The 16,742-nt window shown below is 43.3% G+C and overlaps 1 protein-coding gene across 3 annotated transcripts in view; it reads left to right on the forward strand.

Annotated features, from left to right (window-relative positions):
- Window positions 1–16,742, forward strand: part of LOC105469029 (protein kinase C alpha) — a 528,020-nt gene that overhangs the window by 162,670 nt on the left and 348,608 nt on the right. The window lies entirely within an intron of this gene.

Below are 16,742 nucleotides of genomic sequence, written 5' to 3' on the forward strand. Positions count from 1 at the left end.
GCAGCAGTGCAGACAGGGAGAAGAACTAAAATCACTATAGCTGGTCTCTGCTGCTCATTACGTTTTAGTGGGATAAAACCTTGTCTTGCCCTCCTAGTTGGAGAAGCAGCTGAATTGCACCTTTGAATATTGCTGGATTTTGTGCCAACCTGCCAGCTGCTGGGGCAGACCTTTGCTGCGGAAGCAGAACTGCATCCCCATTATTTGACAGGCGGGAAATGGTGAGGTTAGCAAAGCAGGGACCGAAGACTTCAGGTGTCCCAGCTCCTACCCCAGAGGTTGGTCGCAGACACACGTTTATAAAACATCAGTATGTGGAGCCACCTTCTCTGAAGTTGTCTTGTTGTCTTGATATGTCTGTTTCTTCCTTAGAAAAGCACGTCCCAGATGGGCATGATGGTTCACGCCTGTAATCCCAGCACTTTGGGAGGTTGAGGCAGGTGGGTCATTTGAGCCCAGGAGTTGGAGACCAGCCTGGGCGGCAAGGCGAAACCCCGTCTCTACAAAAAATATAAAGATTAGCCGGGTGTGATAGCACACACCTGGAGTTCCAGCTACTCAGGGGACTGAGGCAGGAGGATTGCTTGAGCCCAGGAGCTCAAGGCTACAGTGAACCATATTCATGTCACTGCACCCCAGGCTGGGTGAAAAAGTGAGACCCTATCTCAAAAAAAGAAAAGAAAAGAAAATCACATCACAATACTTTTAAACATTCATGTGCCAAATTTAATATTCAAGTTGCTAACATGTTATCTGTATGTAAAAAAAAATGTTCTTCTAACTAGACTTCTTCCAGACTTGTTTTGATCAGTCTCAACCGGCATATGTCATTGGCACATTTAAGCACAGGTATGTAATTATTAGCAATAGTGAGATGTTCTACAGTGGAGTGCCCATGTCACCTGAGATGTGGTGAACAGTTTCAAATATCCTTCATTTTCTGGTATTCAAAAATGAGGAAATGACCTCAAATTTCAGTGCTATGATAATTCCCCTAGTTATCTCCTAATTCTGTGCTCAGTTTTTGATGCAGCAATTGAAGCACAGAGAGCTGCCATGCTAGGCAAAAATGATATAACATTTTCTGGGGAAATGTATCCAAAGATCAATCTGTAATAGAAAAACAGTATTCACTGGGCACTTAGGTTTATATTAATGATAGCAGATACTTGAGAACTTTCTCGGAGTAGAAGCATTCTGTGGGTTTCATGGTGGCCTATAAGTTAATTGGCAGCTGGAGTGTGAAATAATTGGCCCCCAAGATAATGGGTGTATAATGAGGAGACTGGGGTTCCTAACTATCGAGCATGCTTCTATGGGATGTCATTGAGGTGTTTCCTGTTTCCGTGAACAGTGTCTAGTTTTTTCTTTTTTGACCCTCTATTTTCATCACTTCTCAGATGAGACCCTGGTTGTGGGCAGAGGGCGTGTGATACATTCTCTTAAACGTCGGGTCTGCTCCCCTCTGTTTAAACTCAAGTTGGACAGACAAATCCCTTCACTGAAGGGAAGCTGGCTGGCGCTCTGCGGTTTGAGATCAGCGCACAAGGCCAAACCCAGTTTGTCAATAACAGCTTCTTCCTCATTGTTTTATGTTTCTAATGAAACAGCTCCTATCTTGTAGTACACAAAGGGGAAATATGAGGCTGGAAAGCAACATAGGATTCTTCATTCCAGACAGCAGCCAGTGGGCCCACTGATTAAGCGATGGTTGTGCTTAATGAGAGAAGAAAAAAGACATCTAACAGCTAAAGTTTGCCTAAACGTAATCATCACTTCCCGTGTAGCAATTCCATTTTTCTAATACTTAAATCTCTTATTATATAAGAAAGCAAGGTACTTATTTATTTTTACAACCTTACCTCTAGTTTCTGTGAACGTTTTCATGATATAAATTTGTTTCTTTCTCAAAATAGATAAAAGACACCAACCGTCTTTTTTAATCTACTGAAGCACATGAATAGTGCTCATGTCCATTTTAGGATACTTCTTTTGTAAGCTATGATATAGGTCTTCCCCACCAATGGTGGCAGCTTCTGTAGAGGCAATTTACAAAAACACGAGCACCCCTACCTCCCACCTACGGTTTTTGCTTTCTATAAAAGTGTTGAGTATGTCATAGCTAAGTGGAATGAAACGTCCTCCTCCAGAGAAGAAGAATCTCTTACTAAAAGTAGCCCAGAAGTTTACTGTTGGTGCTTAGAAAATAATTGAAGGATGTGGAAGAAGAATTACAAAGACATGCACACACATGCACTTGTACACATACACACACACACACACACACACACACACACACACACACACACACACATTTATGAGTCACTGACTGGCAATCATAATAAATTATTCCCCCAAAATGAATTTTAAGCCTGCAGACTCCAGAGAGGTTGCCTCACCGGCCTGGAGCAGTGCTGGGTGGAGTTGTTTACTCTCCAGTGGCAGCCTTAGGGCTCTTCAGGTATATGCGCTCTTAGGCCTCTTACCTTCTGTCACCGGGAGACAGGCAGCGAGCGTGTGCACCAGAAACTGCTGCCATGCCTGTCGCCCTCTATAATGTGCAGTTTTTGCTGACTTTTCTCTGAAAGCGTAAGAAAAGATCTAGGGACCAGCTGAATCACTTGAACTACGTGAGTTAACTGAGCAAACTTGCAGCTACCCAGGAATTTGATTTTATATGGTGAAATTCTTAGCCTTGAGATTCTGTGTGTGTGTGTGTGTGTGTGTGTGTGTGTGTGTGTGTGTGTTTTGAGATGGAGTTTTGCTCTGTTGCCCAGGCTGGAGTGCAGTGATATGATCTCGACTCACTGCATCCTCCACCTCCCGAGTTCAAGTGATTCTCCTGCCTCAGCCTCCCGAGTAGCTGAGACTACAGGCATGTGCCACCATGCCCAGCTAATTTTTTGTATTTTTAGTAGAGACGGGGTTTCACTGTGTTAGCCGGGATGGTCTCGATCTCCTGACCTCGTGATCCGCCTGTCTCGGCCTCCCAAAGTACTGGGATTTGCAGGTGCGAGACACTGTGCCCAGCTGGTGTTTTGTTTGTTTGTTTGTTTTGTTTTTTAAATTTATTTTTTAGAGCAGTTTTAGGTTCCCAGCAAAACTGAGCAGAAGATACAGAGATTTCCCAGGTACCTCATTTCTCTATGCCTGCACAGCACCCCCACTGTCATCATCCCTCACCAGGGTGGTCCATTCATTGCAATTGGTTAACCTGCATTGACATTATCATCACCCAAAGTCCACAGTTTACTCTTGGCGTATCTTCTGTGAGTTCTGACAAATGTATCATGATATATATTCACCATTCTAGTATCATACAGGGCACATTTTCACCGCCCTAAAGATCTTCTGTGCTCCACCTGTTCATCCCTTTTTCCTCCAACCCTTAGCACCCATTGATCCGTCTGTTGTCTCCACATTTTTGCCTTGTTCAGGATGTCATGTATTCGGAATCTTGCAGCATGTGACCTTTTCAGATTGGCTTCTTTCAATTAGTAGTATGCATTTATGTTTTTTCTGTGTCTCTTCATGGCTGGATAGCTCATTTTTGTTTAGTGCTAAATGAGATTCTGTCATCTGGATGCACCACGGTTTATCCACTCACCTACTGACGGGCATCTGGGCTGCTTTCAAGTTTGGGCAGTCATAAAGAAGGCTGCCATAAACATCCGTGTGCAGGTTTTCATACGTTTTAAACTCATTTGGGTAGATACATGACCCAGTGTAATTGTGGGGTAATACGGAAAGAATATGTTTAGTTTTTTAAGAAACTGCCAAGCTGTCTTCCAAAGTGGCCATACCATTTTGCATACCTTCCATCAACAAATAAGAGGTTTCACTGGTCCGCATCCTTGTCAGCACTTGGTGGTGTCAGTGTTTTGGATTTTGGCCATTCTAATAGGTGTGTAGTGGTATCTCATTGTTGCTTTAATGTGCAGATTGCTAATGACATCTGATATTGAGCATCTTTTCACATGCATGTTTGCCATCTGTACATCTTCTTTGGTGAGATATCTCATCAGGTCTTTTTCCTGTTTTTAATTGGGCTATTTGTTTTCCTATTGCTGAATGTTAAGAGTTATTTGTATATTTTGGATAATAGTTCTTTATCAGATTTATTTTTTGCAGTATTTTCTCCCAGCCTATAATATCTTCTGATTCTTTTGATGGTGTCTTTTGCAGAGCAGAAGTTTTTAATTGTAATGAAATCTAGCGTTCCAATTATTTTTCATGAATTACTCCTTTCGCCTTTAGTGTTGTATCTAAAACAGTATTGCCAAACCCGAGGTCATCTAGATTTTCTCCTTTGTTATTTTGTAGAGTTTTACAATTTTGTGTTTTGGTTTTTTTAATTAAATAAAAAGGGATTGGTGGTTTTTGTTTCTTGGTAGAAACATAGTTTGTTTCTTCACCAGTGACATAGCCAATAACTTAAGTAAATAAATGAATGACTAGGAAACTCTTGACTAGGCCAACCCCCATAGCCTTAATAACCACAACCTAACATTAATATGAAAGACTAATCCTTCAGTTTATCTTTTATGTCTGTCCAGAACTTTAGTCCTGTGAGCTGTTTCGTAAACGAGATTTGTTTTGTGGGAAAGGGAATTTTATTTCAACACTTCCCTAAGAAATTGATCTCATTGGGTAGTTCTTAAATTTGACTTAGCGTAGTAATGTATCTGGAAGAAATTTATCAACTGATACGTTATTATTTTTTAATTTTTTTTAATTTTTGAGACAAGTCTCATTCTTTTGCCCAGACTGGAGTGCAATGGTGTGATTATGGTTCTCAGCAGCCTTGAACTCCTGGGTTCAAGAGATCCTCCCACCTCAGCCTCCTGAGTAGCTGGGACTAAAGGCGTGTGCCACCGTGCCTGGCTAGTTAATTTTTTTTTTTTTTTTTTTTAGTAGTGGTGAAGTCTTGCTGTGTTGCCCAAGCTGATCTCACACTCCTGAGCTTGAACAGTCCTCCCACCTTGGCCCCTCAAAAGTGTTGAGATTACAGGTGTGAGCCACTATGCCCAGCCTGATATGTTTTAATTCTAACAGTAGATCTGCATAGAGAGAAAAGTTGGTATTATGAACAAAGGTAGCTTTAATTCCAAGAGACAACCATCCCCATTCCATGACCTCTTTTCACCCAAGCAAGGAAATTTATTGAGGCCAGTAACATTTTAAATGCTTTTTGGAGTTATTTCCATGTACTTTCTTTCTTATTGTGTAAGATTTGACTTTTTTTATTTTAAAGGAGTTTCTTCACATGGATAACTCAGTTTGTATAGCCTAATGTAATCTCAGCAATAAGTCAAAAGTTTTTCTTCTGTAGGGCTATATAGTTCTCTGACATAGGAAATCATTCTTAGTTCCATTATGTTGAGAAGAAACAGAGAAGCATTTTACATCCAAGTGCACTAGCAGCTGTTTTGTTATGTAGCTGCTCCGTGCAGAGCCCAATACTGAGAATTTTAAGAAGTCACTGAAATATGTCAAAGCATGAGGATGGGTCTGGATCTCCTCACTCTAGATGCCTGTACCTTTTTTCTGTAGACAGTGAATGAAATTTTGGAAAGTGAACTGCACATGTGGGAAGCATTTGTGTGTGTGGGTGGAGGAAGCATCTAACGGAACTGAGCTGGGAGAAGTAGAGCTTGGTCCCAGGTGTCCCAGCTGGAAGAGCTTGAAGCCAGACAGACCCAGGGAGCCCTGTGTTCGAGGCCACCTGCACTGCTTACAAGCCACGGGCCTTAGGAAGCCCTTTCTTGGACCTTGCTTGTGGAGTTGAGATGGGGGTCTGAGTTATTCTGCAAAGTGGTTCCCATTGAGCTACAAGTGACTTTCTCTTCCTCCACATTCTCCTTACCTCAAAACGGAACAAACTTCTTGGCAAAATACCATTTAACATAATTTGGCCACACTGAACATTTATGGAGTCTGTACTGTTAAGAATTGATAAGTATTCCACATAAAATCTAAACATTATTCTTTTCTTTATGAAATGTTTGGTGTAATGCACAAAAACTTGAAGCTTCAGCTTTTTTTTTTTTTTTTTTCTTTTTTTTTTGAGATGGAGTCTCGCTCTGTCGCCCGGGCTGGAGTGCAGTGGCCGGATCTCAGCTCACTGCAAGCTCCGCCTCCCGGGTTCGCGCCATTCTCCTGCCTCAGCCTCCCGAGCAGCTGGGACTACAGGCGCCCACCACCTCGCCCGGCTAGTTTTTTTGTATTTTTATAGTAGAGACGGGGTTTCACCGTGTTAGCCAGGATGGTCTTGATCTCCTGACCTCGATAACATTGACTTTATTTCCACTTCTCTTTAGAAGTGCGAATTCCTTCACACTGGGGTCAAAGAAGGGAAGTCTATGTGAAGATTTGAATTGTGACCTCTTCCTTCATTTACAAAAAAAAAAAAAAAGACTTAAATTACTCATGCCCTCAGTTTAAATTTGTGACTGACATTTGCAACTATGGAATGATTCACTTTTCCTTGTAGCAAGAAAATTTGAAAATGAAAGCAAAACGATGCTCATATTCAAACTGAACCTACGGTGAAAAGATGTGTGCTGATGGCTTCGTTGCCCTGAAAACACACACGACAGAGATGTCTGTCTGTTGTTCAACACCTTATTTTCCTCTTCCTCTGAGCATCTTAGAGAGGGATGACTGTGCACATTGCCCCATGCGCAGGAGGTGGTGTATAAAGATCTTTTGGTTTATATCGTGGCTTACAGACTCTCATTTAGGCCATGGAATGGTACATTCCAATACCATGAGTGGTTAAATCCCAGGAATTCCAAAGTGTATGAACGGGGCAATGTCAGCTATACTCTCATTTCATGCTACGTAGCCAGATGTCGTGTAGCTAATCTCAGCAGTTACTATACATAGTATGCTATACCTGACTGATTTAAGGTAAACTGCCTCAGTTTCCTCATCTGTAAATTACGGCTTTTGACTAAATAATAGCTTAGTTTTCATAGTGAACAAAATGCTTAAATAACAGTTTAGCTGTGCAAACACGTTTTGCAGAAAAATGGCCCTATCAACAATAGTACCTGCTCTAGTGCTTTTAAAAATTAGAATGAAATTTTGTTTGTACATTTTTGTTTTTGAGACGGTCTCACTGTGTCGCCCAGGCTGGAGTGCAGTGGCACCATCTTCGCTCACCACAGCCTCAAACTCCTGGACTCAAGCGATCCTCCTGCTTCAACCTCCTGAGTAGCTGGGACCACAGGTGCATGCTAGTATGCCTAGCTAATTTTTTAATTTTTTGTGCATCGAGATCTTACTATGTTGCTCAGGCTTGTCTCGAACTCCTGTGCTCACGTGATCCCCTGACCTCGGCCTCCCAGAGTGCTAGGATTATAGGTATGAGCCACTTCGTCTGGCCTTGGTTGTACTTAAAAAACAAAAACAAAAATAAAAGAAAAACAGAAAACTTGTCTTGGCTCCCAGGAGCATTTATATGACTAACAACTTACCTTTCCTTGCTGATAGTTCCAGTTTCCTGAAAATGTGTTTGACAGAAATGGCTCTTAGTTTAGGAACTCCTCATTAGTTGTTTCCAGGAGTGGTCGGGTATCATTTTGATGCTTCTTTATTTCTTCTACCCAACTAAAATACAGGGTGAAGGTACGATGTCTCTGAAATGATAAAGCTACATTTGTCAAAAAGCACATATGTTCCATTCGACATTTTGGCTTAAAGAAATGAAAACTACAGAATGACTTTTTCCTTTATCTGAGTCTACGCTGTGTAGTTACCTATTTAAAAAGATATACAGATGAAAAATAGTTTTTGAAATGAACTTGTCTGAATCAAGACGCACACTCTTGCGGCAACATCATGGGGCGTCTCTGTCACTGAGGAATCTGTCCCCATTTGTATGGGCTGGCTGGGTGTCTGGCTGTGGGAGGCACACATTGGTGATCTTGGTACAGCAGTTTGCAGTCAGCTGACTGACTTGCTCCTGCACGTGCATTTTTTCCCCCTGGCAAGTCATAATTCATGTTTTTCCTGAGGTCCAACCCTATTATAACTAACAGATCCTAACTGGCTGAGAAACATGGGCACCCTTCTCTTCTTGCCTCTTGTTCCCAACATATTTGTATGCTTTTCAATAGGAAGCTGACCTGGAGTAAATGCCCAGGGTTGTCTGAGGTGTCTTAATGGAAGGTGTGGTCTGAAACCAGCTAACTATGGCAGCATTAGGGCAAGAGCGCACACATAAAGGACTTGTGAAGGAGGGTGGAGGGTGGGAAAGTGGGAGGGGTGAGAGCTACCGTGAATGAAACCGAAGAGAAACAGAAGTTGTGGCTGGCATGCAGGAAAAACCCAGATTCCCATTCACCACTTCCTCTCGTTTCCAGAAGTTACCCACCATTCCTCTCTATTTTGCAATCCTCTCTATTTCCCCTGAAGGTTCTGCTTTGAATACTCTCTTCCTAGCAGAAATGTTGAAGGGAAGTAGCTCAGCCCAGTTCCCTTCTGGGCCACCACTTTCAACTATAGACGTTCTAGTCAGAGCCAAGAAGGCCACGGACTGGGAGGATGGCGTTTAAAATCTCTGCCGGGCTCCACTTAGTTCCCCTTCCCCTACAGATGCCTTATTCCCTCGAAATGCAAGCGAGGCTCCATGGCCACAGTTTCCTTCTCCCTTCTGTCCACATTCCAGTCTCGAGTTCATCATCTCGAGAACACTGGGGCACCCTCCTCTCCCTGCCATAAGAGCTGTCATTTAGTTGTGATCCACAAATCTGCTATCATTTTACAAAGGCTTGCTTGGAACACATTCCTGCCATTCTTTTTTGCTGCTCTGTAGCCTGAGTGATGATTTGTTTAGTGTAGGAGTAAGTATGAGGGGCACTGTATTTCTTTAAAACAAAAACAAAAACAAAAACTTTTAGTGACATATGCTCATTGGAGGAAATAAGATAGAAATAAATAATATTGAAAACAAACATCCCTCAATCAAGTGACAACCACAATATAGCACGTTGGTGAAAGTGGTCTTAATTTAAAAAGAAAGCCCATCTCTCTAGGTATCTGAGCAATTCATTACTATTCTGTGTAATTTTTGTGGGTTCATAATTAATTTTGTAGATTGGAGATTTACTAGCATGTGATACCTTTTATAGGATATTTTACATTAAATTATCTTCCTCCCTAGCACATTGCCTAATTCTGTCACTTGTGTTATTGAGGAAACATTTGCAAGCAGGACGAAAACCGGTCTGCAGATACTTAGGCTTTGAGTTGTTTTGTTCTGAAATGCAAACACTATCAATTGGGTTAAGTCTCCCAGCCCCTAAGTGGGGTTATTTATTTTTTTTTTAGGAAAGAGAGGAACTTGGGAAGTAAATGAGAAGTGCCGAGGGCCGATGGCCAGAGTCTTAGAGGAAACATAAACCTCTAAGATCAAGTGAGTATCCACAAACTTAGAGCACTGCAAAAGAAACAGTTGGGTTAGCATTTTATTAGGAAGGTCAGAGATGATTTGGAAAGTTAACCCTTCTAATTGGTAATTACCTTCAGTATGTGTCCGTGGTGGCATGCTGTGTGCGTTCACTACTTTTTTTTTTTAGTGGGAAAATAACAACATGACTCTGCTGCATGTCCCAGGAAGAGGCCACAGAAATGAAACCTCAGGGTCACATGCCAAGAAGGAGATTCCCTTGACATATTTCAGAGCTGATGCTTAATGGACCTGAAGCAGTTTGCTTGCTTTCTTTCTTTCTTTTTTTTTTTTTTTTTTTTTTGAGACGGAGTCTTGCTCTGTCGCCCAGGCTGGGGTGCAGTGGCCGGATCTCAGCTCACTACAAGCTCCACCTCCCGGGTTTACGCCATTCTCCTGCCTCAGCCTCCTGAGTAGCTGGGACTACAGGCGCCCGCCACCTCGCCCGGCTAGTTTTTTGTATTTTTTAGTAGAGATGGGGTTTCACCGTGTTAGCCAGGATGGTCTCGATCTCCTGACCTTGTGATCCGCCCGTCTCGGCCTCCCAAAGTGCTGGGATTACAGGCTTGAGCCACCGTGCCCGGCTCTTTCTTTTTTTTTTTTTTTAAAGACAGAGTTTTGCCCTTTGGCCCAGGCTGGAGTGAAGTGGCACGATCTTGGCTCAATGTAACCTCTGCCGCTCCCGCCACCAACCCGGTTCAAGCGATTCTCCTGCTTCAGCCTCTCGAGTGGCTGGGATTACAGGCATCCCCGCCACCACACTTGTCTAATTTTTGTATTTTTAGTAGAGACGGAGTTTCACTATGTTGGCCAGGATGGTCTCGAACTCTTGACCGCAGGTGATCCACCCACCCTGGCCTCCCAAAGTGCTGAGATTGCAGGCGTGAGTCACTGTGCCCGGCCCCCGTTTACATTTTTTTTTCTCTTTTTGAGACGGAGTCTTGCTCTGTTGCCCAGGCTGGAGTGCAGTGGCTGGATCTCAGCTCACTGCAAGCTCCGCCTCCTGGGTTTACGCCATTCTCCTGCCTCAGCCTCCCAAGTAGCTGGGACTACAGGCGCCTGCCACCTCGCCTGGCTAGTTTTTTTTTTTTTTTTTGTATTTTTTAGTAGAGACAGGGTTTCACCGGGTTAGCCAGGATGGTCTTGATCACCTGACCTCGTCATCCGCCTGTCTTGGCCTCCCAGAGTGCTGGGATTACAGGCTTGAGCCACCGCACCCGGCCTGCATTTTTTTTTTTTTTTTTACAGGGCAGAGACTGAAGGGCACTTGGAGCTACCTGGCCCCGCCTGGCTTTAGAGACCTGATCTGTGCAGACGTGGTAATTCTCCATGTGTCGATGCAGTTCCGACTTAAAGGGCACAGTCAGCCCTTCGTTTCAATACCAAGAATTGCCCTTTTGAAAGGGTCTTGAAGGACTTGACATTCTAGGATTTAATTATTAGGAGCAGAGACAATGAGATGCAACTCTGAAACAAATGTTTAACCACTTGAGTAGAAGAGGAAACAGAGTGAATTAAAACTTGAAAAGTGATCTTCAAATCGGCTTCCCTCCTTGTAGGCTGATGAAACAACTAGCATCTCCAGCTAAGAGTGTGTATAATTAGACAGCCCTGTAGGCTATATCTCAAGTGAGAAAAGAAACATGCCCTTTTCTTAGCCTTTCCTTATTTTTGGCCTGTATTTGGGAACCTTTTTTTTTTTTAGTTTATTTTTTATTTATTTGTTTTTTTAATTGCGCTTCTACAAAGGGCTCTGCAAGTTACAGAGCATGAGGATATATACAAAAGCTTTAGCTTCATTTAGGACATATTCTCTAATTTCTGAAACTTCAGATTAATTTAGCATTTGATAACCTAATATTGCATTTCCTCAATTTTGTTCTATAAGTAGCATTCATCAGAGCCAAGTTTATTTTATGTTGGTGGCATTCAGTAACTGATACATCACAAAGAAAGATTGGATACTGTGGCGTATCAAATATACTTTGAACTGTGTTCTCTGGCAATGCCATAGATTGTAACTGCAACTGACAACTTGTACTTCTAAGAGAGCATTTATCATTGTTGGGCGTGCATTATGTCTGTCTGCTGATTAGCTTGTGAACTCCTTCAGGTTATCCATCTCATAGAGGCCAGTGTCTAGCACAGAATAGGTACCCACTGAAGGTATCCTGAGTGGAATTGAGTTGCAACAGTGTGTTATAGATAGTGTAGTTCACAAGGAAAAATAGTCATCACCGAGCAGAACTGCACCTTGCAGCCCTCCATGATTTTAGGGGAGAGCAAATATAAAACACGTTTTCAGACGGGTGAGTCTGACTAATTTGGAAAATTGAATGGACTATTTTCTAATTTTTTTTTTTTTTTTTTTGCATCTGGGATATACAGCAACAGTGAAAGTTAATTTTTTAAAATGGGCTGAAGAGTGAGAAATGAATCTGACTTATCGAATCCACAGAGGGATTTATTACTTACTGTACCTTTATTATTTATTATTACTTTACTACTTATTATACCTTTATTATTTATTACTCCTTTATTACTTTATTATTTATTACTTTATTATTTATTACACCTTTATTACTGTGCTGCTCTTCATCCCATGCCTGCCTGCTTTCATGACAAGTCGCAGTGAAGTTGTATTTGGCTACGAGAAGTGACTTGCCTTCAGGGTCACTGTGAACCATGTGGGTGGGGCCGGGCAAATGCGTATTCAACTGCTCTAAAATATTTAGAAGCAGAAGATTCAAAATTTGACCCATCAGTTTGATCAAATTTAATATTTATTTATCATTCATTCATTCATTCATTCATTCATTCATTCATTCATTCAGACATGGTCTTGCCGTGTTGCCCAGGCAGGAATGCTGAGGCTCCATCATAGATACCTGCAGCCTGGAACTCCTGGGCTCAAGCAATCCTTTCCTGCCTCAGCCTTCAGAGTAGCTAGGATTACAGGCTTGCACCACTGCACTTGACTAATTTTTAAAAATTTCTGCAAAGATGAAGTCTTGCTGTATTACCCAGGTTGGTCTGGCTTCAAGTGGTCCTCTCACTTTAGCCTCCCAAAGTGCTGGGATTACAGGCGTGGACCACCCCACCCAGCCTAAGTTTTACTATAACCAATGAGGCAACCTCCGTGGAGACCAAGAAGAAGGGGTGGTACCTTCTAGACATCTTGACCTTTGTCTTCTGGTTCCAGGAGCTGTGATCTGCAGGAGAAGGAAGTCCTGTCTGCTCACAGCCCACCCGCCTCTGCTCAGGTCTCTCTGGGTTGGCTCATTGATGGTAGTGGTGGAAATTGTCTCAGTCATTACGTACAGCCTGTGAATCCTATTAGCATTTCTCCAGTTTTCTTTGTTTTTGTCAAGGGAACATAAATCCATTATCAGGTATTTCCACAAAATTGACCTCATATTTCCTTCCCGGGTTTAGTGCTCAGTTGCCAAAAAAGAAGTGAGGAGTCAGCAGAATTGATGTGAAGTCACTGGGAGTGAGTATCTTCAAATTAACAAGACGTAACATCCCTTTCCTGTCTTTAGCCCACAGATACCCTCCTCTGCTGAGCCACCTTCTTGCAAAGGAGGCTTTTGGAAAAGATCTTTTGGGATTCTATCAGGATCCCACATGTAAAGTAGAAGGAGAATCACGAGTTCCGTGGGAAATGACTCTAGGTCATTTTTCCATTTTCAGAGAAATCAGTGCCTTTGAAAGAGACTGTAGCTTTTTCTGCCTCCAACTGAACCTGCCTAATTTGTGGGGGTGAATGAGGCAGCCTTTGTTCTCTGCCAGGCTGGAGTCAGAGCCCTTAAGCGTGGCTTGTTGTACTCCTCTTTCATATCGCAGAGTCCAGAGCATGGTAGAGAAGTTTGGAGCATCCTCGTAACTGTAGCACCACCACAAATAATAACCACAGGAGCTACCATTACAGAGGAACTGCCCCATGCCCTGCAGCCACCTCTCCTGCCCAACTCCCCCACTCCCCCACTCCCCCACTCCCCCACTCCCCCACTCCTCCTTCCTCTCCTTCCTCTCCTGCTCCAATATTGTGTGTTTTTACCTGACTGTGCAGCGGGCTGCCTCCCCCTGGAGCTTACTCCTTTGACCTAGACTTTGGGTTTCTGGTGCTTGTACCTGCTCCCTCTACCCTGGGCCAGGATTCTCAGTCTCTGGGATGGGCTTCAATCTTTGTGTTTCCCCAGTACCTTGCTTACCCCTTCACACGTGCTTGGATTGCATGGACTTGCTCTGGCTTGCTCACATGAAACACTCTCCTACCCATCTCTTCTTCTCAGCTGGAGGCGCTGTGCCCATTTCAGACTCTGCCTTCACACCAGGACTCCAACCCTTCCCTTGTAACAGCCTCCATTCAGGAAGGGGGCACCTTGCAGCCTAGACCCTTAGTGACCAGAGTCCCTCAGAACAGCCTTTCCTGTTCTACTGCTGTTCAAGTGTGATGGTAGAGAAAATCAGAGCATCATGATAACTGCAGCACCATCCAAAATAATAACTACAGTAGCTACTGTTAAGGAGTACAGTGTCTAGCAGCTACTGTTTTGGTAGAAGCTCAAGCCAACATGCCTGTAATCCCAGCACTTTGGGAGGCCGGGGTGGGCAGATCACCTGAGGTGAGGAGTTCAAGACCAGCCTGACCAACGTGGTGAAACCCTGTCTCTACTAAAAATACAAAATTAGCTGGGTGTGGTGGCAGGCGCCTGTAATCCCAGCTACTCGGGAGGCTGAGGCAGGAGAATTGCTTGAACCTGGAAGGCAGAGGTTGTAGTGAGCTGAGATCACACCACTGCACTCCAGCCTGGGCAACAAGAGCGAAACTCCGTCTCAAAAAAAAAAAAAAAAAAAAGGCTCAAGCCAGATCATCAGGATTCAAGCTCAGCCTCATGCATATGAACTGTGTGACTTTGCAATTTACTACTTCTCGCCACATCATTCTCATCCTTAATAAATAAAATCATTTATGAAGAAGATTATTAATACCATCAGTATTATGAAGACTATTACTCTTATCGTTGATCCTTATTTTCTCATGGGACCTGTCAAGTTGGAGTGACCTAACATTATACAGTTTAACCTATTCTTCTGCAGCAACACACCCAGATGGGGAGGAACCCAAAACACCAATGGTGCTATTGACATGATCAGAACTCTCCAGTGACGTTGTCTCTATTTTCTTGTGCATGTGCATGCACGCACGAGAGCTTAAAAAATTGATGGGGACCCTGGGCTGCTGGCTAAGCAGCTCTCCTGCCTCATGCCCAGACAATGTTGTATCTGTATACATTTGCTGGGAAGGGGAGTCAACCTAGCTGGGAGGCTATTATTGTTATGCAAATTGGAAAAGGACACTTTTAACCTACACTCTGGCGAAATGGCTGAGGGTGGCAGTGTGCTTAGGGCTCCAGCCTGAGTTTAATCGTTGTAATGAATCCGATGGAAAAGGACCAAGTTTGCTGCTTCAAGCTCCACGTTCCACCTTCAGCTGTAAAATGTGCCGCAGGTATTGCACTTGCCTGAAATAAAGCGCTCTCTGTCTTTTCTTCTTCCAAAGAATCCTTTAGCTGTGTTTTATTATACCGGCAGCCCATTTCCTCAACTTAAAGTAATGATTAACAACAACTAAAGCTTTTTCTCAGTGTGGTTGGATTCAGTAGTTTTAGGATTCAGGGTGGATGTAGAAGAAGGTTTGTGTGTTGCGTGTAACCTGGGTCGTGTGGAGTATGTGGATGCTTTCCCCAGTCATGGAGCAGTTATAACACAGAGCAACAGCTCTGGTGACCACTCAGTCCTCTCGCCTCCATTTCCAGGCAGACCTTACATCTTTCTCTCTGAAAGTGAGCTGAAATCTGATACCCTGTAACTTCCACCCTTTGTTTCTACAGGATTTCCATCCTTCAGGGACAAACAGAACAAGCTTAATCCTTCCTGCAAATATCAGGTCTTCAAGTATTTGCAGACAGCTAAGTTGCAAGCTGTCTTCCCTTTCAGGTGGATCCCACACTCCTCTTAGGAAGTGGTTTCTGGTTATATTCTCTTGTTGGAAAACTTAAGCCAGAGAGGGGCTGCAACCAAGCAATGAGGGCTTGGAACCCTGAACCCTGTCTCAGGAGGAGTAAATAAAGATTTGTTGTATGGAACGCTCACCTCCTCCATCCGAGATAATATACCTCTGTTTATGCAGTCTCTTCTCCTAGTGGCTCTTTTGGCAGCCATGGCACCTTGTTAATGTGTTTGTTAAAATGCCTCAGTCTTTTCATCTGTGGTGCCGTCGATCAATCTCCTTCTCACTCTGCATTTCTGTAGTTTTGAAGCTAGGTATGGGGATTTTCGAATGATCCTTATTACTCAGTGGAGTCTTGATAGCTATCAGTTTGGTCCAGTTGTGGATTTTCCTGTTGGTTTCTAATTTAGTCACGCAGGATGTGTATTGTGTTTCCCAGTTTCCCTTTTCCCATTTGAGACTTTTGCCTTGTGTGAGTTCATCAAGGTATGGAAAAGGAAGCCTCATAGCAGCCCTGTTACCTTTGTAGCAGCCTATTACTTCTCCTAAACCAATCCCCCTTTCAGCTCACGTTTAATGCGGATACCTTTTATCTTGGGTACTTGTCAGAAGGTCTTCTTTATATCTTTGTCTTACAGATACAGATAATTGCACAGTGTAGGAACTGATTAATGCCCAGGGGACTGAGTGCCATCACACATAATTGTGGAATGAGAGATTTTGATTGCGGTCAATGAAGATTTGCAGGAGGTTGAGGAAACTTCCTCCCTAATTGTGAGGGGTCCTTTTTAAATATTATTATACCTGATTTTCTTCTTATTTTTTGTTTTTTGAGATGGAGTCTTGCTCTGTCACCCAGGCTGGAACACAGTGGTGTGATCTCTGCTCACTGCAACCTCTGCCTCCCAGGTTCAAGCGATTCTCATGCCTCAGCCTCCCGAGTAGCTGGGATTACACGTGCCTGCCACCAGGCTTGGCTAATTTTATTATATTTTTAGTAGAGGCAGAGTTTTGCTATGTTGGCCAGGCTGGTCTTGAACTGCTGACTTCAAACGATTCGCCTGCCTTGGCCTCCCAAAGTGCTGGGATTATAGGTGTGAGTCACTGTGCTGGCCAATTTTCTTCTACTCTTGGACTGGAAGAGGCTGTGGTTTCTGCTACATTTTCTACCTTTAGATGGATGGGGTCACACCTTGGGGGCCTTCAGTTGTTGGTGTTGAAGAGGGGGTGGCAGGCCCAGGCTCTGCAAGCCTGGTCCTTGGGGGCATGTTA

Source organism: Macaca nemestrina, chromosome 17 (genome assembly GCF_043159975.1).
Source record: "Macaca nemestrina isolate mMacNem1 chromosome 17, mMacNem.hap1, whole genome shotgun sequence".
In the NCBI taxonomy this organism is placed as follows: domain Eukaryota; kingdom Metazoa; phylum Chordata; class Mammalia; order Primates; family Cercopithecidae; genus Macaca; species Macaca nemestrina.